Source organism: Ochlerotatus camptorhynchus, unplaced genomic scaffold (assembly GCF_037179485.1).
Source record: "Ochlerotatus camptorhynchus isolate MF236.1 unplaced genomic scaffold, CSIRO-AGI_Acam_v1.1 ptg000033l, whole genome shotgun sequence".
Lineage (NCBI taxonomy): Eukaryota > Metazoa > Arthropoda > Insecta > Diptera > Culicidae > Ochlerotatus > Ochlerotatus camptorhynchus.
In genome coordinates this window covers 2419116-2444478 of record NW_027040524.1, presented here as the reverse complement: position 1 = coordinate 2444478, position 25363 = coordinate 2419116, and the positions used below count along the sequence as shown (strand labels likewise).

The 25363-nt window shown below is 39.2% G+C and overlaps 1 long non-coding RNA gene across 2 annotated transcripts in view; it reads right to left on the bottom strand.

Annotated features, from left to right (window-relative positions):
- Positions 1–25363, bottom strand: part of LOC135709373 (uncharacterized) — a 178393-nt gene that overhangs the window by 87931 nt on the left and 65099 nt on the right. The window contains exon 2 of one of the 2 annotated variants that reach the window (XR_010518346.1): positions 1801–1885. The exons of the other annotated variant lie outside the window; for it this stretch is intronic. This is a non-coding gene — a long non-coding RNA (uncharacterized LOC135709373). The remainder of the gene's footprint in view (positions 1–1800; positions 1886–25363) is intronic. 2 annotated transcript variants of the gene reach the window in all.

Sequence of the window (25363 nt, the reverse complement as noted above, 5' to 3'; positions counted from 1 at the left end):
ATCACTCATCTATAGCAAGTGAGTGGAAGCAACCCTGCATGCAACCATTCTTAATGATACACTTGTTCTGCCTATCTTTCTATTAGGCCTGTGGACATGCGTTAGCTTCGAAACTTCTAACCAAACTGGGTAAATTTTCAGATCACAAAAAAAAAAACTTAAAAAAAAAACTTTCAAAGGTAATTACAAGTAAGATAAATATTGATTATTTTACGCGAAAACGAGCAAGTAATATTAAATCTCTTGTATCATATGCTAATGCAAATTGACTGTAACAAAAATAATATGCTTAAATAAAATAAAATATTAATAAAATTAAATGCAAAATTTACTAGAAGATCATTATTTTATTGGTGATAAGTTTCTAATAAGCCCTCCCAGTTCCTCTGTATACAGAACAAATCTGACACTATAATCAGAATTGCTCAGTCTGCATGAAGCAGCCGATTTCATCAAGGAAGTTCTATTAACAACTAAGAATTAATCGTTTGAGGCATACTGAAGCATTAAGAAGGTGATATGTGTCACTATAGGAAATCATCAACGTTGCAATGATCAGTGAACGGGCACCATATGGTACATTTTCTCACCATGAACCTATCATTTCCAGCCTATCTGAACTATTTAATAAATGGAAGCCATAACATGGGTTACGCTCCCCCTAAGCGGGCCCTCCGCATCCTGTCTCTGTCTTTATCTCAAATACCAAATGCCAATGGTATGAATGTATCTTATATCTGAAAAATCCAAACCTGTTCTAATCCACCTGAAATGACTAACGAATGGAAGACTTTGACTACCCAGCCATGCAATAGTCTCATTCCGTGCCTAATGGCAACTTGATGATTCTATTGCGCTCATCTTTTGGCACCACCCAGGGGAGACTTGGTCCTGTACCCAATGCTTAACTTATCTCCATTCCACTCAGCTACTCGCAATTTCTTGTGATATAGTGGGCGGAATATTATTATATGAGACAATTCAATGCAGACGTCTTTCCAAATTTGCCAGATCGACAGGTAATCGGTGAGTTACCACGATAGTTGCTATTCAACAACTCGCAACGTCCCATCGTCAACGCCTGCTATGAGAATTTCCCATTGCAGACGCCAACGAAATGATGTCATCGAGCTATCGATCAACTACCCTGGTTATCGCCTGGTACCTTATAGCACGATGCTAGGAGGCGAACCGGAAGAATCGATGAGCTACCTCCCCCTATAAACCTTTTTAAAACCACGATAAAACCAAAAATTTTACTTAGGTAGCCATAAAACTGAACATTGTCGTTTTATAAAACAAAGCTGCCAATGATAATCACATCATCTACAAATCGCAACACCCCCATATGCAACAATCGCACAACATCAAAAGCCCAGTGGATGCTGCTCTTGAGATCCCCGAAATGATAGTGCAGCTATGTAATTTGTTCGCTGCCACACACGTGATAGCATGTTTATTGGCCCATTGTTCGCATCATACCGCTGGCTGCCGGGCAGGCACCTTGCCCAGTTGGAAAAGAAATGGCATATTTTCTCCTCTTGCGGCGGACTGATCTGGGCAGTTAAATGTAATAACCACCACCACGACATTGCTTCTCGCCCGCGTGCAATGTAATGTGTCACCGCAAGTACCTACCCCTGATGCACGAAAGGTACCGAAAACAAACAACAATGGATGCATAAATCTTTGTTTATGGAAATGAAAAGATATGGCAGAGATGCGGTGGGTGAGTTCAGCCTTTTCGTGCGAACGGCGAGCGTCCTCGTCGTGATATTAAATTAATCTTCTGACACTTACTCATAAACGTGGGGTTGTCGGCCGTCGTTGTTAGGCAATGTTTGCGATTTCACTTGTTGTTTCTGCGGTTGTCACAATTATGTACCTGCAATGAGAAATGAAAAATGGAAAACGAGGGGGGTTAGCGAGCTTTTTCGAGGGAAAACAAATTAATTACGTGAACTGTTTCGAAATGGCATCAAAAGCCATTGACTGTAATTTGATGAACGATACCTATCTCGTTCAGTGATATATGGTGCAGAATAATTCAGTGGCAAACAAGTCAACAACAAACACGAAATGATAAGTTGATTGGTTGGCATCGATAATTGCTTTTTCACCGGCATGTCGATTGCAATTTCGATTCTATCCGAATGTTTGACCAATTCTACACATTTAATGGACCAAGCATATATTTACGTGAGTCGTTTGAAATGTGATGTCCATTGATTTAAAAACATCGCTGAAAAGCAATATCTTTGATATTGCAGTCATATATATGATAACAATCCAAATTGGTGCTTTGAATTGGCAAACACCACCATCTTCAAAAAGCATACTGATAGTGCCACCCTCATCTCTAAACATCGTCCAATCGGTCCATCAGGATCGAGAAAGAGAAGCATTTCATCACCTTGTTAACCGGACCCATTCGTTTCAATCAAAGCCAAAAGCGAGTCCACAGCTTCGTCGATGGGTATTAGAGGTGCCCCTAAAGGGAAAGCTCATCGATAGAACAAATATTTGCCCTGATGATTTCTGTCGCTCTACATTGAAACGAAGCCCCATGGTCGTCCCAGTATTTGCCCTTTCAATTATGCTCTTTGAACCAGAATCACATTGGCCTGACAGTGAAAAGACATGGATTCCGTTCGTGCTCAAACACCGACGAAAGCGGCTGGACATGATTTGCGGTGATACTATTATGTAGGACCACTTGCATACTGTGGACCAACCCATTTCAAATGCAATCAAAAATCGATTAGTAGTTCTTCAGCGGATGGAAGGAAATTCGAGCCGTATACTTTTGATTGGCATTTGCTCAGTTCGCATCTAGCAATTAATTTTCCGTTACCATAAGACGAAGGAGACGGTTGAGTAAGCGTAATGGGGTGCTATTTGGATGGGATTAACTTAGTTTGCCGAAGACGAAGAACGATTTCGGGTTCGTCACTGACCGAACGCAGTCTCCAACCCGCTGAGAAAACTGAAACGCGAAATAGGAGGTAATAGGATAATTAGTCTATTACGCTCTGGCTGGGTTAAGCTACTGTTAATTTTCCTCCAATCTCCGTCAATCGAAACTGGATTAGTGTCGATGAAAGCGAATCTTGGGCATTTATGAGCAGACGTAAAAACTGACGTAATGCCTGCAACCATCGGCCCCGATCGCCGGTTATACGGTCTAATTTTGGGTGCTTGAGCTGATTTTGTTGCTTGCTGTTTCGCTTGATTGTGCGTGCAATTGAAGATGAAAGGTAAAGTGTTGATGTTTTTCTGGTCGACTTATCGGTAAGCCATCGAATTGTAACTGCCACATTCAGGATTTTTTGCGCTCGGAGTTGAGTTCATGCTGAAACTGAGTGCTTTCTGTGGCGATCATAGCCTACACGCTATTTTGAAGTCAACCTGAAATGTCAACCAATTTTTTTTTTTTTTTTTTTTTTTTTAACTCTTTATTTGTTCCAAATTCAAAATAAATTACATTTCATTTTAACCTAGGTGCTCCAGTTACTGCAGTAACGTACCAGCCTTAATTGTTATGATATATATCTAAGTGTTTTTACATTGTTCATGTCTTGGCAATTCAGTATTTTAAACAGGTTTTTTAACCTGCATGTCAGTATAACAATTGATATCTTAAAACTAAAAACTAAAACTAAATCTTATCTAAGTATAAAGGGAATTAATCGTTGCAATTGAGGATTGCAACGATTTTTGCCTGAAATTATTAATTATTTTGTTGGACATTTGTGCTAAAGTCTCAACATTCGAAATTCTATGTACTTCGGTAGTACTGTACCAGGGAGGCAACTTCAAAATCATTTTCAGAATTTTGTTCTGAATCCTTTGAAGTGCTTTTTTCCTGGTAGTGCAGCAACTAGACCATATTGGCACAGCGTAAAGCATGGCCGGTCTAAAAACTTGTTTAAATATTAGAAGTTTATTCGTCAGGCAAAGTTTGGATTTCCTGTTTATAAGAGGATACAAACATTTTATATATTTGTTACATTTGGCTTGAATGCCCTCAATGTGATCTTTAAAAGTTAATTTTTGGTCAAGTATTAATCCAAGATATTTCACTTGGTTTGACCAGGAAATTGGAACTCCGTTCATAGTGACTATGTGACTACTACTAGGTTTCAAAAACGAAGCTCTAGGCTTATGTGGAAATATTATAAGTTGAGTTTTGGAAGCGTTGGGAGAAATCTTCCATTTTTGTAAATAAGAAGAGAAAATATCTAAACTTTTCTGAAGTCTGCTGCAAATAACACGAAGACTTCTTCCTTTAGCGGAAATGCCTGTGTCATCAGCGAACAAAGATTTGTGGCAACCCTGAGGCAAATCAGGGAGGTCCGAAGTGAAAATGTTATACAATATAGGCCCAAGAATGCTACCCTGAGGAACTCCTGCCCTAACAGGTAGTCGATTAGATTTGGAATTTTGATAATTTACTTGAAGAGTTCTGTCAGTTAAATAATTTTGAACTAATTTCATAATATAAAGTGGAAAATTAAACTTTTTCAATTTAGCAATCAAACCTTCATGCCAAACACTGTCGAATGCTTTTTCTATGTCTAGAAGAGCAACTCCAGTTGAGTGGCCTTCAGATTTGTTTGAACGAATTAAATTGTTAACTCTTAAGAGTTGATGAGTAGTTGAATGCCCATGGCGAAATCCAAACTGCTCATCTGCAAAAATTGAGTTCGTATTGATGTGAAGCATCATTCTATTCAAAATTATCTTTTCAAAAAGTTTACTTATTGAAGAAAGCAAACTTATTGGGCGGTAGCTAGAAGCTTCAGCTGGATTTTTATCCGGCTTCAAAATTGGAACAACTTTAGCATTTTTCCATTTATCAGGAAAGTATGCCAAATGGAAACATCTGTTAAATAATTTTACCAAGAAAGACAAGGTACTCTCTGGGAGTTTTTTGATGAGGATATAGAAAATTCCATCATCACCTGGAGCTTTCATATTTTGAAAATTTTTAGTTATAGACCTTACTTCGTCCAAATCAGTCCCCCAGGAATCATCAAAAATATTTTCCCGAGAGAAAATATTCAGAAAATCCCGAGCAACCTGATTCTCAATAGGACTAGTAAGACCCAAACTGAAATTATGGGAACTCTCGAATTGTTTAGCAAGTTTCTGAGCTTTTTCCAAATTTGTGATCAAAATTTTACCACCTTCTTTAAGCGCTGGAATAGGCTTTTGAGGTTTTTTCAAAATTTTTGTGAGTTTCCAAAAGGGTTTGGAACTCGGGTCTAATTTAGAAATATTATTTTCAAAAGTTTTGTTCCTCAGGGCAGAGAATCGCTTTTTAATTTGTTTTTGCAAATCCCGCCAGATAACTTTCATGGCAGGATCGCGTGTTCTTTGATATTGTCTCCTACGGACATTTTTAAGACGGATCAAGAGCTGAAGATCATCGTCTATTATAATTGAATCGAATTTAACCTCGCATTTTGGTACTGAGGCAGCTCTTGCTTCAACTATAGAAGTAGTCAGAGATTCAAGAGCATAATTAATTTCATCTTTGGTTTGCAAAGGAATGTTTGGATCGAAGTTATATTCCATAAATGTTCGATACTGCTCCCAATCAGCTCTATGGTAATTGAAAGTAGAGCTGTTGGGATTACAAATTATTTCTTGGGATATTTCAAAAGTTACTGGAAGGTGATCAGAACCGAAGTCAGCATGGGTAACCAATTGGCTACAAAGTTGACATGAATCAGTTAAGACCAAATCAATAGTGGAGGGATTTCTTATAGAAGAAAAGCATGTTGGGCTGTTTGGATATTGAATAGTGTAATAACCTGCAGAACAATCATCAAACAGAATATTACCATTGGAATTGCTTTGAGCATTATTCCATGAGCGGTGTTTTGCATTAAAATCACCAATAATGAAGAATTTAGACCTATGACGGGTAAGTTTCTGGAGGTCACCCTTGAGAAAATTCTTTTGCTGGCCTACGCATTGGAATGGCAAATAGGCAGCTATAAACGTAAGTTGTCCAAATTTTGTTTCAACAGAAACTCCCAAAGTTTCAAAAACTTTGGTTTCAAATGAAGAAAGAATTTTATGTTTAATTCGTCTATGAATAATGATGGCAACGCCACCACAGGGTCCATCAAGACGATCATTTCTATAAATCAAGTAGTTTGCGTCCTTCTTAATCTTATGGGCAGGTTTAAGGAACGTTTCAGTTATAACGGCAATATGCACGTTATGAACTCTTAAAAAGTTAAATAGCTCGTCTTCATTATCTTTAAGAGATCGAGCATTCCAATTTACAATATTTAATGCTTTAAAATCCATTACTGAATTTTAAAGTCATTACAATATTATTTGCAAATTTTACTCCAGTTTGAATAGCATCAAACATGGAGTTAGATTTAAGCATATCAGAAATCATGTCAATTAATGAATTCTGTAAAAATTCCATTTTGGGGGCAGTAATGCTTCCTAAGTCAAAATTGTCAAAATTTCCGTTAGAACGTTGGTTAGTATTTTGATTTCTACCCGCTGCAATAGCAGCATAGGTAGCTCCATTAACTCGCTGAACATTGTTAGCAGCGAGGGGAGTAGGTACAGATGAAACATTTGAAGCAGGGGAGATATTTGTACCTACGGGTACGAATGTAGAATTTGTTCCTCGCTGACCGTTGTTAACAGCAGAGGAATTTGTACCTGGTCGGAAACGTGGAGCGTTTCCTACCTGACGGTTAGAACGAGATTGTAGGATCGCTTTGCGAGTCTTACATTCCCAAAAATTGGATTTGTGGTTTTCACCACAATTTGAACATTTAAATTTCTTAGGATCTTCCTTCACAGGACAGTCGTCCTTTGCGTGAGAGGAATCACCACAATTCATGCATTTAGCTGGCATGTAGCAATTTTTAGTTCCGTGACCCCATCCCTGGCACTTACGGCACTGGGTGAGGTTTTGGAAATTTCCTCCAGTCTTCCTGAAGTGTTCCCACTTCACTCGGACATGGAGCATAAGGCTAGCTTTTTCTAAGGCCTTAAGGTTGTTTAGTTCACTAGATTTGAAGTGAACTAAATAAAAATCATTAGAAATCCCGTTGCGCGAATCGCCAGGACGGGATTTCATTTTCATTTTGATTACTTGGAGTGGCACAACTCCAAGTAATTTTGCCAGTTCATCTTTGATCTGATCCAGGGATTCACCACTGGGCAGTCCTTTCATGACAACCTTGAACACACGTTCAGTTTTGGTGTCGTAAGTAAAAAATTTGTGCTTCTTCTCAGTAAGATACTTGAGAAGACATTTAAATCCGTCCAAGGTTTCAGCCAATACACGGCATTCACCCCGACGTCCAATTTGTAGTGAAAACTTAACTTTCACGAAATTCAAAAGTTCCATGCGAAGAGCATGGAAATCGCTAGTGGTTATCACAATAGGGGGAATCTTTTCCTTCTTGGCATTAAGCCGGGAAAGTTTACTAGAATTTTTCTTGGATGATGGATCATTCTCATCATCCGTGAGCAAATCAAATTGATTACTCAAATTAATTTCATCAGAAGGGGGGTCAAGAGTTTGCCCCTTTCTTTTGCGTTTAGGCGCCATGGCGGCAGTAAATTTTTATCCAATTCGACTTCCAAGCAGATTACTATAAGAATCTGAAGGATCGAAGAGGAATTTTCCAAATCGATATCCAAGAAGGATTACCTCGGGTAGGGTCCAAACAAGGATCGAAGAGGAATAAGAGTTGGAACAAGGTAGAAAAATTTTTCAGGTTGAGCACTGAAAAGTGCTGTTTAAATTTGTTGTAGCTTTAGGTAGTAGTAACACTTCCTTCAGCAAAAAGCAAATAGATCCGCACGGCAAGAGAGCACGATGCGGACTGGAAATGTCAACCAATCATTTTTGAGTACATTCACTTTATATCGAGCTATTTAATCCATTCGTCATTTGGCGTGGAATTGCTCAAAAGCATTAACTGATTCCCGGGAATTCTCGGGAAGATCCATCCGCTATTTCGCGATTCCCAGAAAGCTCAAAAAGACCAGAAAATGGAAACACTACCGATGATCTTCTGCTTAGTTGGCAAAACGGTCGCCACTAGGCCACCGAGCCCCTCAAATCACTACATGCAAACCATTTCAACTGCTACGATCACTTGATCGTGAGATAATATCACCACCAGCAGTATCGAGCTCCGTAATTCACCAAACCACCGCGGCCATGAGCCATTCTTCAGCATCACCACCGTCGATTCAACGTCGATCACAACCTTAAAAATTTCTCCACATCACACAGGAAAAACCCTTGCGCAAATGCTTGTGGGTGACATATCGATACCAGACGGAACTCAAGAATGACCCTCTTGCAATACCCGATACATACAAGCACAAAATTGGTAGTTTTGTTCCGTATCGTAAAATACTAGACCAGATTTTATTTTATTTTGTCATAAGGGTGACCATTTCCATGTTAGGGTGGTACGAAAAATCAATTTTTATCAAAAATGACTCTGTTCATAATTTCATAACTTTTGAACCACTGAGCCGATTTCAAAGATCAAAATATCAAATGGAAGGTAAATAAAATTACTTTTTAAAAAATTTGAATTTTTTATTGAAAACATTGTATTTGTTTTTTTTTTATGGTTTTCATGATTTGTAGACAGAGGGCGCAATTTGTTTTTATATTTTTCCTTGAAAATGTAGGCTTCATTCACAACATATCAAAAAATCAGCATTTTTTCTCAATACTTCTCTAGACGTCTATGAGTGGTTTTGAAAAAAAAAACCGTGCCACTCTAGGAGCTTTATTAATTGACCTCTTTTACAGATTTCCCAGATCTTTCGGTGGTCCATCCCGTAGTCCGCAGAGTCCATACTTTGATCACGACTCCGAATTCATTCTGATAAGACATCTATGAGTGGCTTCGAAAAAAAAAACACGGAGCACTAGGATCAGTTTCATGAATTTACTACTGCTACGGGTGCTCCGATGCGGATGCTTTCGATGGACCATTACATGGTCTCCAGCATCCATATTCTGATCACAATTCCAAAGTCATTCTGATAATCCATCTAAGGTTTCGAAATACCGTGGTGCTCTAGGATCACTGGATTTACCCTATTTTAAGGACGTTCCTGATTTTCCGGTGGACCATCCCTTAGTTTTCTGAGTCCATATTATGATTACAACTCTTCATTCATTCTGATAATTCGTCTATGAGTGGTTTCGAAACAAAAAAACTCGGAGCACTAGGATCAGTTTCATGAATTTACCACTTTTACGGACGTTCCTGATTTTCCGGTGGACCATCCCTTAGTTCTCAGTGTCTATATTATGATAACAACTCCGCATTCATTCTGATAATACCTCTATGAGTGGTTTCGAAAAAAAAACTCGGAGTACTAGGATCAGTTTCATGAATTGACCACTTTTACTGATGTTGCGGATCTTCCGGTGAGCCTTCCCGTTTTCCCCAGAGTCAATATTCTGGTCACAACTCATAATTCATTCTGACAAGACATCTATGAGTGGTTTCGAAACAACCCTGTAATTCTAGGGTCAGATTCATGAATTTATCACTTTTACGGATGTTCCGGATTTTTCGATGGACCATTCTGTGGTCCCCAGAGTTAATTTTCTGGTCACAACTACTAATTAAATCTGATAAAACGTCTACGAGTGGTTTAGCCATGAGACTTGTGATCAATCGGAAACTGGCTTATGCTGAATGGTGGCCAACTATATGCTTACCAACAGCTCCAAAGACACTTGAGGAGTTTCATACTGGCGTACAACCAATGTTTGGTCCCAATTAGGTCAAATCCCATATGGCACGTGTATTCGTTAATGCCGAATCGACCGTTTTGTAGGAATCCTGGCAACAGGAATCCAGCGGCAAGAACGAATCAGTCCTATAGAAAACTTGAATGTATATCATATCCCATCTTTCGTGGATCCCGGTAATTTACTCCTATCAGTTAAGTTTCCCCTCAATTACTGTTTCTTCTGAGTTTTCTCTTTGAATCATCACAAAATGTTCTCAGAGTTTATAGGCAAAATTCTCAAGAATAGTTTTGAGATTCTCTCAAGAAGTACATCCATAAAATTATCTCCATATCATTATCGGAATTCCCTCCAGAAAAATCGAGAAGTTCACTTTACAATTATCTTCCATTTCTAAATTAGTCCTCGCTTCAATTTCTCTTCAGAATTCTTTTTGAAATTCAATTAAAATATTTCTAAGAAATTCCTAAGTAATCACTTCAGAGAAGCAAAGGGATTTTGCACAAAACTGCCTGATCAGAATTATCTTGAAAATGTCTCATTAAGTCCGGTGGAAATCTCCTCAGAACTCCCCTAGAATTCACCCTAAATTCATGTGGTATTCTCTTAGGAGCCTCCCTTAGCTCAGTCGGTAAAGGCGCAGATACAAAGCAAGACCATGCTGGAGGTGGCTGGGTTCAATTCCCGGCCCGGTCTAGGAATTTTTCGGGTTGGAAAATTTCTCGACTTCCCTGGGCATAGAAGTATGATTGGACTTGCCACACAATTATACCAATGCAAAAATGGTACAGGCATAGAAAGCTCTCAATTAATAACTGTGGAAATGCATCTAGAACACTAAGTTGAGAGCACGCAATAAGCTAATATGCGTTATGCAATAAGCTTGAAATGCGAAGAAGAAGAAGTCATGTGGTATTCTCCACGAAATTTCTTTTGAAAATTTCCCACGAATTGCTCTTTTGAAAATTTCCCACGAATTGTCTTCAGCGTTCCTAATTATTTTAAAAATACTTTGGAATGTTCCCAAAAGTTATTTATATTACACTACTCATCAGAAGAATGGACTCACATAGAACAGTATTACAACACTCATCAGTATTGCATCACCACCCAACACATTTAGCATCACCTAAAACATGTTGAAAAAGCTAAAAAGCGAGCTTTGGTACATGAGAAAGAACTAAATCACTTCAGAAAAGTTCTGAATCACTTCGGAAAGTACTAGATCACTTTCGAAATATTCTGATTCTAAAAGAACTGAATCATTCCAGATATGTTTGAAATCACTTTGGAAAGTACTAGATCACATTGGAAATGTTTGGAAATACTTCGGAAAATACTAAATCACTTCAACGAACTTCAGAATCACTTCTAAAAGAACTCAATCACTTCAGAAATGTTCGGAATCATTTCCGAAAGTATTGAATTACTTAATGAAAGTTCAAAACCACTTCGGAAATTGCTGAATTATTTTTGATGAATTTGGAATCCCTTCAGATAGCACTGAATCACTTTTGAAATGTTTAAAAATCACTTCGGAAAGTACTGGATATCTTCATCATAATTCGAAATTTCTTCTAAAAGAATTGAATCACTTGAGAAATTATTGTAATCATTTCAGAAATAATTTAGATAACTTCGGAAAGTACTGAATCACAGCAGAAATGATCGGAGAAACTTCGGAGAATACTGAATCATCTAAAAGAATTCCGGAATCACTTTAGAAAAGTTCAAATCACTTGGGAAATTGTTGAATTACTATTTATAAATTCTGAATCACTTTGGAAAGTACTGAATCAGTTCATAAAAATTCGGAATTACTTCAAAAAGAACTGAATCACTCCAGAAATTTTGGGATTCACTTCGAAAAGTTCTGAAGTACTCCTGAAATTATCGGAGAAACCTCAATCACCTCAACGAATTTCGGAATCACCTTCTTAACGAACTGCATCACTTCAGAAATGTTCGGAATCACTTTGGAAAGTGCTGAATTACCTTTGAAAAATTTGAATTCAGTTTGGAAAGTACTAGATAACTTTCAAAACAATCAGAATCACTTTGAAAAGTAATAGATCACTTTAGACACAATCAGAATCACTTTGGAAAGTACTGACTCACTTCATAAACATTCGGAATAACTTCTGAAAGGACTCAGTCACTTCAGAAATGTTCGGAATCAATCCCGAAAGTATTGAATCACTTCAGAAAAGTTCTAAATCACTTCGGAAAGTGCTGAATTACCTTTGAAAAAGTCGGATTCACTTTAGAAATATTTATAATCACTTTGGAAAGTACTAGATTACTTTAGACACAATCAGAATCACTTTGGAAAGTACTGAATTACTTCATAAACATTCGGAATAACTTCTTAAAGAACTCAATCACTTCAGAAATGTTTGATATATAAAAGAACTGAATCGCTTCAAAAATTATTGGAAATACTTCAGAAATGATTTGAATTACTTCAAGAAATACTGAACCACATCAACAATGATCGGTGAAGCTTTGAAGAATACTGAATCACCTCAAAGAATTACGGAATCGCTTCAGAAATGTTCATAATCACTTTGGAAAGTACTGAATCACTTCATAAAAAATCGAAATCAGTTCTACAAGAACTGTATAATTTCAGAAATGTTTGGAATCACTTTCTAAAGTATTGAATCACATCAAAAAAGTTTTAAATCACTTTAAAAAGTGTTAGATTACCTTTGAAAAACTCTGAATCTTTTCTGAAAGTACTAAATCACTGTAGATACATTTGGATTCACTTCGGAACGTACTAAATCACTTTGGAAATGTTCTAAATCGCTTCGGAAAGTACTGAAGCACGTCATAAAAAATTACTTCTAAAAGAACTGAATAATATCAAATATGTTTGGATTCACTTCGAAATGTACTAAAGCACATCAAAATTTTTCGGAAATACTTCGAAAAATACCGAATCTCTTCAAAGCATTTCGGAATCACTTCTAAAAGAACTGAATCACTTCATAAATGTTCGCAATCACTTCCGAGAGCACTCAGAATCACTTCAAAAAAGTTCTAAATTGCGTCGCAAAGTGTTGAATTACTTTTGATAAATTCGGAATCACTTTGTAAAGCACTTAATCACTTCAGAAATGTCCACAATCGCTTTGAAAAGTATTGAATCACTTCATAAAAATTCGGAATCACTTAAGAAAGAACTGAATCGATTCAGAATTGTTTGGAATCACTTCGGAAAGTACTGAATCACATCAGAAATGATCGGAGAAACTTCGGAAAATACTGGATCACCTCAAAGAATTCCAGAATCACTTCTAAAAGAAGTGAATCACTCCAGAAAAGTTCTAAATCACGTCGGAAAGTGATAAATTTCTTTTGATAAATTCAGAATCACTTCCGAAAGTACAGAATCACTCCAGAAATGTTTACAATCACTTTGGAAAGTACTGAATCACTTCATAAAAAATTGAAATCTAAAGGACTGAATCACTCCAGAAACGACCGTAATTACTTCGGAAAGTTCTGAATCACTTCATAAATGTTCGCAATCACTTCCGAAAGCACTCAGAATCACTTCAGAAAAGCTCTAAATTGCGTCGGAAAGTGTTGAATTATTTTTAATAAATTCGGAATCACTTCGTAAAGCACTGAATCACTTCAGAAATGTTCATAATCGCTTTGGAAAGTACTGAATCACTTCATAAAAATTCGGAATCACTTAAGAAAGAACTGAATCACTCCATAAACGATTGTAATCACTTCGGAAAGTACTGAATCTCTTCAGAAAGGTTTTTAATCTCTAAAGAAAGTACAAGATCATTTTCGAAATATCCAGAGTCAGTTTGGAAAGTACTGCATCACCTTATAAAAATTCTAAATCACGTTTAAAATAACCAAATGTTCGGAATCAATTCGAAAAGTACTGATCTACTTCAGAAAATTTCTAAATCACTTCGGAAAGTACTGCGTCACGTTTGGAAAATTCGTAATCACTTCGGAAAGTACTGATTCACTTCAGAAATTAGAGAGAAAAATCTCTCTAATAAAGTTAAAAAAAAAAAAAAAAAAAAAAAAAAAAACCTCAGAAATGATAGGAATCACTTCGGAAAGTACTTCTTGGAATTTCCTTGCAATATTATTCATGATACTTTTGGATCTATGTTACAATGTAATTATATTAGAGTTTGTTGTGTTACGAATCAGTTGAGTTATACGCGTAGCAAAGAAGAACGGGAGTCGATTTCGCATCGAACCCAACTATGAACGGGCAACGGTCAATTCAAAGCCAAAGCATTGCTGCATGATCGCGGCAAAGCAGCGTGAAGAAGAGAAACCGCACGCACACCATCACACCTTTCGACGATCGAGTGTGTTGTTCCCTCCACATCAGAGTAAAGAAAAAGTGTGTGTACTTTGGTTGTCCCCATCCGTCGCAGTGCGTTGGCGAGTGGGTGAACAGCAACGGGAAATCGCAGTGATTGTTTCGGGTTGCTGCGGTTACGATCAATGAGATAAATACAGGTTAGGAAATGGTCGTAAAATGGTATTCATGTTGTGCAAAATATGTCAAAGTGTTAGTGAATTATACTTTTCGTGACGCCAAACTCCACTTTTTTCATGTATTTTTTTTAGGAGTTTTACGTCATCACCGATTGTTTACCTTTTTTTCACTACTAATACCAACTAATACCCTCTTCTGTCACACCTGTATAAACCTCATTGGGTTACGACGAGGGATAGTGTCCGTCCGAGATGTTTTTATGACAGGTGGGCAGGAACTCATGGTTTCCAGTGTTGGTGAGTTCTTTGCCGTTAATGTTCGCGAAAAGTTCACTATTTTGCAATACAGAAATTCAAAACAAAAATATAAATGGGCGATTTTGGACAGTTTTTGACCTGTTTCATACGACCGGGAGGTGTATGCTGGTCACAAATGCCGTGCCAAACTGATTTCCTACGCAACTAATCAATCTTTGATGTAAATTTCGCTAATAAACACGAGGAGCATTTCTCATAGCAAAACTTGCCATAACAAAATGGGCATAGTTTATTTTAGTAAAAAACTAACACTTCTTCCTACTGTGTCACTTATGTATTAGGCGCCTAGGTGTCCGTCAACGAGAAGGAAATCCGGGGTTATTTTGGCTGTGAATCTCGACGCCATTGATCGGGGATCGTTGGCAGCTCGCTCGGCAAGGAAGCTACTGGATGACGGCCGCAGGTAATTGGAACCCACCGATAATGAACCGGAGACCATAGTAAGCCATTTCACGTTTCTTTCAATAGATCGTCGTTTACGGTTACATTGATCTTTCATTATGAGCCACGTGTTCTCTGAACACTTGTACGACGCCATTGTCGGTTGTCGATCCAGTGTCGTGAACGTGGATACGCTATTTGGTTCCTTCCAGGACTGCCGCTGGAAAACGCAGGGAGCTTGTTCAGGTAATTGGTAAACTCCGGAAATGTACTAGAACCTAAATTAAGCCGCTGGACTGTCTCCATCAATAGGAAGTGCCAATCAATACGTGCCATTGACCACTCATCCAGTGACCGGTGCCCTTGGAACGCTCTCACCATCACGACGCCTATCAATCCAGCAGGATCGCGTAGGCAGAGCTAGCATTTTGTGCCTTCTCGGACAGTCATCGCAACACGACGAGGAAAAGTGCGTGGTACTAGTTCAGGTAAATATTTCCACGCCAATAATGAACCGCAACCTAGGGTAATGACGTTCTGCTAATTCCCCAACAGAAAGCCATTCACGGTACCGTCAACCCGTCATCTGCAGTTAGGCACCTTTCATTATTGAAAATAGCATAAGCATCAGTGGGTTTTGTAGATAGCTATAATAATGTTTCATGACTTGCATTGTATATGACTCTCATAAAGCTGTAGGTAGTGGTTGCAGCTGCAATAAAACCTTTATAAATTTTGAATATAGCCAAGCAGCTCTAGATTTGTTACTTGGGTAGCCACTGCCCTTGGGTGCGAGGACGCACGTGGATCGATTCGACAGGGACCATTGGCGACTCACGCGATTGTCACGGACAGGATGATACAATCGGATCGAATCTATTCGCCGAGCAAAGAAGAACCCCTCAGAGGGTAAGTGGCATTAATGGTGTCCAGCCGTGCCAAAATCTGTGGCTGGAAGAGATTCGTTGCGATTAAGGTACGGGAGACCGACGAAGGAGACATACGTGGGACCGCCGAAAAGCACTCGACGAGAGCGAAACAAGAGAGTGAACTGCTCACTATTGGAAGGCCACGGCGCGGAAAATCGGCCACGAACGTGTGTGATACCTACTGTACGGCTGTGCAGCCGCTGCGAACAGGTGCTCGGGACGAGCGAAGAAGCAGCAGGTGTGCGGTGCGCCAGCGAGCGCAGAGCAATCCATCAGCACCAGCAGAAGCATGCTCGTGGAGACCAGCGACGCCATGCGAAGAAAAGGGTTTGCGTTAAGTTCCCTCAGCGCCCGTGAGTACTCAACCCTAGTTTATTAAGTTGCTGTAGATAGGAAACCCTAGAGAAAATGAAGGAGGGAGCTAGGAAAGTGGGGAGATTATAATGGGACGTGGGAGTAAATAAATCCACTGTAAAAGGCATACGTTTTGATTTGAGTTAGTGCTTTTATTTCTAGTGTTTCCTTTGAGATTTGCTATCGGTAATTTGCTTTACCACTACCGGGAATTTTGCAACAACTATTGTCATTTTTACCTTGATTTGTCCAGGCGCTGTGGAGTGAGAGACAGTTACGCTTACCAACAAGTAAATCACCGGTGCCGCTAAACTATTGTCTGAATTGGAATTCTCGTTAGAATTCCATTGGATGTATCTTGAGATTTTGATTTTCTTCGAGTTCTTATCGGAACTCAGTTGGAATAGGGTGGGTGAGCCAGTAGTGGAGGTATTAAGCCAATTTATTAATAAAAAATAAATATACGATGTACACACAATCGTTATACGTCAATTTATAGCTTTCAAACTCCATTTTGAAAAAAAATATTACTTTGTAACATAATTGCATACAATTTTAGAAAACTTGTCCTGCATTAATAGGAACACTGTTCCAGTAGTTGTGGTAGTTGCTAACTTTGGTTCCTATAATAGTGGAAGCCGTTGGTTTCTTATGGGTTACACTGTTATAGGAACACTACCGCAACTATAGGTGCAAAGGACTGGAAATCTTAAGGAAAATCAATTATTTTCCGTCACTTTTGGGCATATTTTATAATTGAAATATGCACATATGCTTCATTTTAGGAGAGCTACCGATGAAAGATAATCATATCCGGGTCCTCCTCACTATTCTGGCACAAACTTCATACCGCAACTATAAGTACACCACTATTACTGGAACACCTACCCTACTTCTTCCTTTGAATATTCCCCAGTATTATTTATTGATGGGCCATCAGATTCTTCTTAATTTTTCCCAAAATTCTTTTGCAAGTAAATTTAGCTTAATCATTACTTTTATACATTCCTTAAAGATTTCTTTGGAATTTTCCTTATAATGCTAATGAAACTCTTCTCAACCTTGAAGTTTAGCTCATGACTATGGCCCTTATTACGCGTGTCAATTCTCGGTGAAAACAAAGTGAACTGACCAGTTGTCACTCACGGTGAAGTGATTCCCGTGTAAATCAAATGGGAATCACTTCACCGTGAGTGAAAAGTTGTGAAGTGACATCGGTAATAAGGGCCTATTACTATTAGTATTCTCTGGGAATTCTCCATTGCATTCCCAACGGTATCTTCCAAAATTTGTTAAGAATTCACTAAGAATGTTTTCTAAAATTCTTTTTAATTATCCTTCTTCTTCTTATTCGCATTTCAAGCTTTTTGCTTTAGCTAATTGCGTGCTCTCAACTTAGTGTTCTGAATGCACTTATTAATTGAGAGCTTTCGATGCCAATACCAATGCATGAATTTGTATATTGTGTCGCAAAAACAATGATACTCTGTGCCCAAGGAAATCGAGAAAATTTCCAACCTCTAAAGATTCCCTCGACCGGACTCCGGCTTGGTTATACCGTGCCTTTACTGACTAGGATATGAGGCCCCTTTTATAAATTATCCTTATTATTTATTTAAGATTACCTTCGAAATTCAGTGTTCACTCGGCTGTCGACAGAAGCAGGCCACTCTCGATGTGTGTCACACGATCGTCTGTTTACTCGGCAGCAGCCATTGTGTGGTCCTCCTCATTGATCTTCATCAGCAGTACTTTCGGTCGATGCGTCGTCGACTTTGTAAAGCAACCGTTTCGTGATGAGCGTGTGAGTGCTAACCACGTTTTGCGTCCATTGCGACAATGGAAGCGCGTTGCCCCACGATGGCGATACTGCCATACAATGAAATCACTGGAAGCGGCTTCCGTTCTGATGGAGCAGGTTTATTGGATAGCGGAATATAAAGCGTTTATTGTGCTGTACCTTTTGACTGTAGTTTTAAGATGTATTTCAAAGTGAACAAGAATACTCGGCTCTGTAAAGTTAATTCGATTGAGCCTTATCAAATCAATTAATGAACAAAAAAAAAATACCTTCGAAATTGGTATTTTCCTTATAACTGCATTTGAACTATTCATTTATATCAGTAACATGTAAATTATTCGAAAATCAGTAAGCCGAATTGATAGATTGAACATACATATTATCCTTGAAAATAATTAGATCTACGTATTAGCTAAGCATTCTCGGACAAAGAAGTACAACGTTTCAAAAGTTAGCGGCATAGGTAGTGCAGTGGTATGCGTGATTACCTCTCACCCCAGCACATCTGTGTTCAATCCCAGTCGGCGCCGCCGGGATGTTCTGAGGCATAACATCTCAAATCACGCCTTCCTTCGGGGAAGGGAAGAAAAGCCGTTGTTCCCCGGTTCATTAGTTGATAAGTCGATATGTAGGGTCCAGGTGAGGGCGTTGGTGTTCAGCACGGAAAACAAATCAAGGCAAAAAAAAAGCGTTTCAAAAGTTCTCAGATTCCGTTGAATTCCGGGCCTTACTTTCAACGAAGAGAATGGAATTTCTAAACATTAGGTAGGGAGAATAGCTCTAATGTTCGCCTATGGATCTAAGATTGGGCCCATCTCTGCTATTTATCAATTTGATCTAGATGAACGCGTCATTGGGACGGTACTAATGGATATTTTTGGTCGCTATTGAAAATTTAGTCGATTGCTGAATTTATGTATGGGCCCAAATTAAGGGCATTTAGGTCGACATAACATCCATTTACCCTATACGTAGAAACTTCTTGCTGTTTTTTTCCTTTGGTTTGTTTTTTCCGTCGATCTTGTTTTCCGTGCTGAGCACCAATGCTACCGACGTGCCAGGAAGGCAGCTCCCACACCTGGACGCTACCTATCGACCCATCAACTCATGAACCGGGGACCAACGGCTTTACTTCCCATCCGAAGAAAGGCGTGATCAGAGATGTTATGCCTCAGAACATCCCGGCGGCGCCGACTGAGATTGAACCCAGGCCTGCTGGGGTGAGAGGTAATCACGCTTACCACTACACCACCGGCGCCGTTAAACTTCTTGCTGTTCGATGAAATTTATGACTAGAATTCAGTTGCTTGATTTAAACCAAATCTAAAGATTCTGAAAAGTTGAAGCATTGAATTATGAACAGAATGCAAAACAAATTGAGGAAAATTGTAGAGGAATTCTAGTGATAATTCTTAAGAAATTCTGGTCTAAGTTACCAGTGGTATTTGACTAGAAATTTCTGGTAACTTTGAGAAGTGTTTGAAGAACATTTTAAGAAAAGCTAAAGGTGAATCCTGAGCTATTTCTAAAGAGACTACTTTGGGGATTGTGAGTAGAACTCCATGGAGCTCTAAAGAAAATGAGATGGAATTTCAGGGGGCATTCTGAGGGAATTAACTCTGCTGCAAAATTAATGTTGATATGGCTACAATCTTGAAAATCTCTTAAATAGTGATCATTCGATTAATCTAAAGGGTTATACGGTCAAAATTTGGTCAATATCAACTTGACGTATTTCTTTCAATTTTGCATTTAAAAAACCTGAACACCCCTCATTTTGAAGGTGTGTGTGTGTGTAGAATGTTGCTCCTATTTTGATTTAGGAATTCACTCTTCAGTTGTCAAAATGCCGTCCAAGCAAGAAGAGCAGCGTATCAAAATTTTGCTCGCGCATCGCGAAAATCCGAGCTACTCGCACGCAAAGTTGGCAAAATCGCTAAAAGTTGCCAAATCAACCGTTACAAATGTAATTAAAGTGTTTGGGGAACGTTTGTCGACAGCCAGGAAGTCTGGATCGGGGGGAAATCGAAAACCGGAAGCCGCTGAGACGACAAAGAGAGTTGCCGGTAGTTTCAAGCGAAACCCTAACCTCTCTCTCCGAGATGCCGCAAATAAGCTGGGTGTATCGTCTACAACCGTGCATCGAGCCAAAAAACTAGCCGGACTATCGACTTACAAGAAGGTAGTGACTCCAAATCGCGATGATAAACAAAATACGACGGCCAAAGCGCGATCCCGGAGGCTGTACACGACGATGCTGACGAAGTTTGACTGCGTGGTAATGGACGACGAAACCTACGTCAAAGCCGACTACAAGCAGCTTCCGGGACAGGAGTTTTATACGGCAAAAGGAAGGGGAAAGGTAGCAGATGTTTTCAAGCACATGAAACTGTCAAAGTTCGCAAAGAAATATCTGGTTTGGCAAGCCATCTGTACCTGTGGCTTGAAAAGCAGCATTTTCATAGCTTCCGGGACTGTCAACCAAGAAATTTACGTGAAAGAGTGTTTGAATAAACGTCTGCTGCCTTTCCTGAAGAAACACGGTTGTTCCGTACTGTTTTGGCCGGATTTGGCATCTTGCCATCACGGTAAAAAGGCCATGGAGTGGTACGCCGCCAACAACGTGCAGGTGGTTCCCAAGGACAAGAACCCTCCCAACACGCCAGAGCTCCGCCCAATTGAGAAATACTGGGCTATTGTCAAGCGGAACCTAAAGAAGACCAAAAAAACTGCTAAGGGCGAGCAGCAGTTCAAGGCAAACTGGCTTTCTGCGGCGAAGAAGGTGGACAAGGTGGCTGTACAAAATCTGATGGCAGGGGTCAAGCGTAAGGCCCGGCAATTTGGATTTGGAAAAGCGGAAGCCTAACTGAATATTTTTCCTGAATTTTATACTAATTGAACTTGAAAAAGAAATTTAATTTGATTTTTTAAATAAACGGTTTCACCGATTTACACGCGTTTTCCCTTGACCAAATTTTGACCGTATCACCCTTTAAGTGAAATTCTTCGTACATCTGTATGGACATATGGATAATAATTAGGGGATCTAATTCCTAATCTAGTTAAAACTATTCTTTGCAGAATTTCAAGCTAGTTTGAAAAAAGTTCATGAGAATTTCGAGGAATTTTTAAGGAATTTTCGGACGGGTTTGGAAGGAAATTTTGAGCCTATTTTCAAGGCTTTTCTGAGTACTGTTCTAGAGCGGTGCCGGTGGTGTAGTGGTAAGCGTGATTGCTTCTCAACCCAAAGGGCCTGGGTTCAATCCCAGTTGGCGCCGCCGGGATTTTCTGAAGCATAAAATCCCTGATCACGCCACGGAAGCAAAGCCGTTGGTCCCCGGTTCATGAGTTGATGGGTCGATAGGTAGGGTCCAGGTGTGGGAGCTGCCTCCCAGGCGTCAGTACAATTGGTAATCAGTACGGAAAACAAGATCGACGGAAAACAAAGCAAGGAAAAATAACATATAAAAAAGAGATTTCCGAGGAATATTCCAAGCGAATTTTATTGAAACTTAGACCGAAATTAAAGAAAATACTCGCGAGAATTATTAAGAATATAAAGATAAGTATAGAAAATACAACTATGGAGCAAATTTCTATGGAAAACCGGACAGAATTATAAGATAATTGAGGGTAACCCTGAAAGAAGAAGTAATTCTAGGATGATCCTAAAGAAAGACATGTGCAAAGATGTCCAGAGAATAGTTCAAAATAGCAAAGAGCAAATTTAAACATTGAAAAGAAAAAAAGATTCGGGTTCCGTAAACAGAATTCCGCTTACAAATTCTCCAGGTTCTGAGATTTTGATTGGCCTGTGTATTTAAGGAAATACCATTAATGTATGAGAGCTATGTGAAGGAGTGTATGTTTGACTAACTAGTACTGTCGCATTAATGGCCCTTCGCTCAACTTCAACTTCTATTCAAATTTCACATTGCCGAACTCTAGCGGAACTATCAGCCTATCCTCATCAGAAATTTGTCTAGTTAATAAATTATCGCACATAAACTTCATGTTGATATTAGTAGAAAATCAATGATTTTTTTTTTCAACGACAAAAAATCACTATCAACAGTCCATCTAAAATGGTTAAACGGCAAATAACTGCAAACGATTTTCCAAATTATGTCAATTTCTACAATCCTAAATCGTGCAAGAAAGTCACCACGGTATAGATTGTATTCACCAGTTTGGCAAACACGTTCATGTTGATATTGAAAATCCCGGCGCACTTCATCGGTTTTCCGTGACACGCGTTCATACCGATAACGATCAGCTCCGTCCGGGTTCGAACAAAGTCCGAGTGATGCTGCGGGCAGTATGGCAACTTGGTACAAATATCGAACGCAATCTCACCAACTGATTCGTGCTTGATGGGAAAAGCGGCAGTCACGAGTCCATTCAACTGAATTACCACAAATAAAATACTCACAACATCCTGAAAGGAATCGATCAAATAGCACCAGCAGAACACTTCTACCAGGCTCGCCAAAACATCAGCGTAAAGACTAATGTACCAGAATGTAGATTTCATGCTAAACGCCATGAACATCAGCGTGCCTATGAACGCGAGTAAGAAGTAGTATCGAATCATGAATGCAGCACCGATAAATGGCCTGATGATACTGAAATGCCTGAAAATAGAAAGCATGGATTGATCCGTTCTACTCAACTACAAGCACACAATCTACTTCAGCAGCAACAGATGTTGTTCCAATGCCAAAGAAATCTCATCATTTAGGGTATTCCAAAACGAAGCATGGCTTCTCAACAGCTCGATGCGGTTTTGTGTATGGAGGCCTCCATTTTTTACCGATGACTCAACAGTTCCGCAAATATCAGCAAACTTTTGCACCAAAATACGCATTTCAGCCTTCAACCCCACTATGGACATGTAGCATGCTCCAAAGCAAGCGAAATATTTACTCAACCATATGATACTGAACGGAAATACAAATCCAAACTCTACTGCCGAGGCAAAGTGCGGTCCAAATCTGGCCATCACCGCCGGAACCTCAAACCGTTCATCTCGCTGGGCAGTCGGAATCACGATCATCAGCTGTTGTAACATCGTAAACAGGAGAATGATTTTCATACACTTAACACTGAAATGATAAAACTTCTTCCGTTGATCACAATCGTGCTGCACGTCATTCGAATTCGTCGGTTGGCTGCAGATAAAGTTTCGAATATCGCTCAAAGGTCCAGTGTAACGGTTGATAAGGATTCCGTTGAATAGGCACACGGTGCAACCCAATGCCATTAGGGTGTACCACATTTGCAGTGAAATATTTGCGTTGTCGGAAATTTGCTCGAACATTTTCAACCACCCGAGTAGGAGTTGAAATCCGGTAAAGAATTGAAGCACTGTCCACAACAAACGAGCCCAGCCGGCTGTTGATTTGCAGCGAATACCTGCAAGATGTTCCACATTAGTGCCAGGAAGTTTGTCGAGTTTCGAATGCAATTCACCTCCCAAAAAAAATATCAACTCCATCATGTCGAAGCAATGGGTAGGGTCCGGTTCTTTGTTCCAAAATTGGTGGAACCTCACTGCAGGTTGAAGGCACTTGGAAAAGAAGTTCTTCAGCAGAGTCCGGATGCACGCCATTGCGGTTCGCTAAAAAAACACTGACTGAAACCTTGTTACAAGGTTGGGCTTGGGGTTCAACACACATTGCATTGCGGAAAAAAAACTGTTGTGATGACGCTGAAGGACCACTGTGACGCAATGTGTGTCCTGGAGCCCATTGAATAATTTAACATGTTAGTACAAATTATAGACTATAACACTTTTGTATTATTTTGCAATACTGTAGCAACTTTGGGAAGTAGTGCAGTACTCCGATACAGTAGGATGTGGCTACTTATTTGTGACACCTTAGCGATAGCGATGGTGTGAACCGTTCCAGTTAATTGAATTATTAACTAACAAAATGGGACGAGGGAGGCGGTACGCCTCGGGTGTCACCCTTGGAGGTGTGACACCCGCAGGAAAAACATAAACCTTCTATATGCAGCATATTGCAAAAAGTTAATCCACGTTGAAGATATTATTTTTTTAATCACCAGAATTTCGAGAATTTTTAATGAACGGGAGCAATACTAAATGACCAGGCATAAGAACTAAACTTCTGGAAACTTTTTGGCACGGAATTTGAATTTCATTGATTATTTCATTTCAGCACTTCCCAGGTTTTCTTTAGAAAATTCTCAAAAATTTGCTTGACATCATTCAAAAATTTACTCTGAGCGCTCTGAGTTTTTGAATTCGTCTAAAATTTGCTTTGTCGAAATTAGTTCCGACTGACTGCAGGGGAGATTCTTCCGGTTTAATAACCTCCAGAGCAATATGTGTTACACGGCTCTTTATTGGGAGATTTTTAAAATCCTGTTTGGTTGGATGTATATATAGAATTACAAGATTGTTAGCATAGTGTATAACATAATTGGTACACCCAACCGGTGGATGTAAGATTCGCTTACAATTATGTGGGATTCATCATCAGAGGATGTAAGTGGAGACCGCATGAACCGAGGATGCGATATACCTAGCTGCGGTCCGATGTAAGAAAATTGGAGACCGAAAAATGTGGAGTTGTATTAGTGAGTGAAATTAATTATGTCGAAAAAAATAGAAAAAAAGGTTGCCGACTGGACTCGAACCACGCACGTTGCGACTATCAGCCCTGTGCTTTTTCCACTGCTCTCTCTATGCTTCTGATTATGGGCAGCCTAAAAGCAAACATGAAGCACTCATTTTCTCGCATGCTCGACTTCGTATGCTTTTTCTGCTGGAAAGATTCGAGTTAAGTGTGTGCGTCGTTCTACAATGTTCTACATTGTGCGTCGTTCTACAAGCTTACTGTTATAGTCGAAAGCGTAGATGGAACACGAAATAAAAAAAAGACAAAAAACCATTACATCGCCTGCATGGTCAATTTCTAACATTCGTTGCGATGTTCATGAACAGAGGATGATAGGAAACGGAACTAACATTCATTGTAATAGATTTTTGGTTTGCGTGTAGCGTAAATACGAGTGTGCATGTAGTAGTGGTTTATAATAAGTTCTATGTGACTTACGTTTAATTCCCCTAGTGTAGTTCCGGATGGATCATAGAAGGTAGAGATGGAATATGCTGTAATAAGTTCCTTTAGGATTTCGAAGCTTGTATATAATTCACTTGCTCTTACCGAGTTCGCTTTAGTTTTAGGAATGTAGGTTAGGTGTAGCTCGTAGAAATTGTTGATAGTAGATTTTAGCACTATTTAGGATATATCATTTAGTTCTTTTGTAAATAATTATTCA